The sequence below is a fragment of the Octopus bimaculoides genome, chromosome 2, assembly GCF_001194135.2.
Source record: "Octopus bimaculoides isolate UCB-OBI-ISO-001 chromosome 2, ASM119413v2, whole genome shotgun sequence".
NCBI lineage: Eukaryota > Metazoa > Mollusca > Cephalopoda > Octopoda > Octopodidae > Octopus > Octopus bimaculoides.
Genome location: NC_068982.1, coordinates 70,698,256 through 70,699,417, shown reverse-complemented (window position 1 = coordinate 70,699,417; position 1,162 = coordinate 70,698,256). Strand labels below are relative to the sequence as shown.

Here is a 1,162-nt window from a genome sequence, read left to right as displayed (position 1 = left end):
TGGGGTGATAATGGGGTAGCAATTCATGTAAAAAGTGGGGTGATAATGGGGTAGTGATTCATGTAAAAACAAAATAATGGGTTAAGTTTTATTTGTGAAATGCGGTTACTTTGAATTTGCTTCAGAAAAAGGTTTATGTTTGTGACGGTTAGTTAAGGTGGGGGCACTAGGAATGTAGTCTGGTTGTCAAAGAGGCGGCAGCCCGAAAAAGTTTTGGAACCACAGCTTTAAAACATCAAAACACAAAAGCAAACAACCCAAAATTATCTGTTGTTCACATTACCCATCATCATTATCATCATTTAGTGTCTGTTTTCCATACTGGCATGGGTTGGACAGTTTGACTGGAGGTGGTAAGGCAGAGAGCTGCAGCAAGCTCCAGTCATCTGTTTGGCTTGGTTTCTATTGCTGGATGCCCTTCATAATGCCAACCACTTTACAGAATGTACTGAGTGTCTTTATATGTTATCAGTTCACATACCCTCTTACATGTCATTGGCATGGGTGCCTGTTACATGTCACCAGCACAGGTGCCTTTTACACATTTGTTTTTTTTTTATTGTGTTCAAAGCAACTGTATTTAGACCGAATATTTAGTAACTACTTGATGTTTTATCATTGCGTGTGGCAGAATCCATTGGAATGAATTAAATACTTTAGGTATTTAGTTGTGTAACTCTAGTTTAGTCCTATTAAAGAAGGCCTATAATCAAAAGCATTCTAGCCATGGCCAATCTGGAATTGTTGAGACATGGTATATCAAGAACTAATTTATCTAATGTGTCCTTTTTTTCTTTAAGATGGTGGTGTGATGTGAGGGTGATTTGGTTGTTATTTTGAGCAAGTTGTATAACCATGAAGAGGTCTTCTCATTAGTTCGTGGTAGTATTAAGCTAATATCGTGTTGCATTCTGTTTATTTTACTTTCATCTTTTGAACTCAATAATTTAAGTAGTAATCTTGTACTGGGCTTCATTAAATTGATACACCCTCTCTTCAGAATGTGTGAATTTGTATCAAGGTTGAGAATCAATATTAAACTACAAACGGACATGGTTGGTGCAACTGAGAGAACAGATTACAAGATGGAGAAGAGAGATATACAGCTAGCTATATAAAGATATACAATTATATATATATGTGTGTGTATATGTATATATAT

At 36.0% G+C, this 1,162-nt stretch overlaps 1 protein-coding gene across 1 annotated transcript in view; it reads right to left on the bottom strand.

Moving 5' to 3' along the window:
• Positions 1 to 1,162, bottom strand: part of LOC106883468 (germ cell-less protein-like 1) — a 49,802-nt gene that overhangs the window by 12,948 nt on the left and 35,692 nt on the right. The window lies entirely within an intron of this gene.